The sequence below is a fragment of the Crocodylus siamensis genome, chromosome 4, assembly GCF_052110815.1.
Source record: "Crocodylus siamensis isolate JL-2025a chromosome 4, ASM5211081v1, whole genome shotgun sequence".
Lineage (NCBI taxonomy): Eukaryota > Metazoa > Chordata > Crocodylia > Crocodylidae > Crocodylus > Crocodylus siamensis.
Window position 1 is genome coordinate 190,481,276 of NC_143398.1, and position 931 is coordinate 190,482,206.

Sequence of the window (931 nt, forward strand, 5' to 3'; positions counted from 1 at the left end):
AGAGTTTATCCATGTCCTTTCTCAAATGTCAGAGATTCTTTCCTCAGCGTTTAAAGTGTGGCAATACCATGTGAATGTGGTTGTGCACTAGGTATCACTGATGATTTTAAGGGACATTAATAGTTAGTGTGCCTGCCTCCACTCCACTGTACGCTCCTGCACCGCCTTTGCTTGGGCAGTTGATCTCATTTGCCAAGGTCCCACATGCAGACCCCACAGGATACCTCGGTTGTCAAGACAACTTGCCTGCCACGACTTTGAATAACTCTTCAGTGGAGGGGGTCCCCTTTGGAGCTACCTCCAGAGCCGTTACGTGTCTCCGCAGGCGGTCACAGGGCTCCAACCTTCCCTACACCCCGGCCAAACACCACCCTTGTGAGACAGGCCGCCAAGTCTAGTTTGCAGTCAGCCCCGACAGGTATCTTCCCTGGCCTCCACGTTGCCTCACGACAGAAGTCACCCTGATCCCTTGTTGAACTCCGGTGGGTGGGCCTGGACACCTTCCGCTTTCGGGCCTGTTGTCTCTGGTGCCCTTAGCGCCTGTTCCCAGCATGTTCCTGTGCCACCTCTCTCTCTCTTCTCTTCCCCACGGTCCTCGCCACCCTCACCTAATGCTGAGGACTTCGCCCACCTTCCCTCACAAAGGAGATGGAAATAAACAGGCCCAAAAGGGGTCCCCTGCCACTGCCTGGACCCTAAACCCCTTTTCCCTGAAACACCTGTCATGACATCAAATGAACAAACCCACTACCCACCACCTACTGGTGAGGTGTAGCCAAAAGAAGAAAAAAAAAAGGAAAAGAAGGAAAGACCCTGGAGGAAACAGAGCACCCACCACGCTCCGTACCCTTTAGCACCCTCAACTTCCTAAGCCTTGGGAATGCTATGAGTCAGAACGCGTGCCTTCACCCCAGCCGGGGTCCCTCTCTTT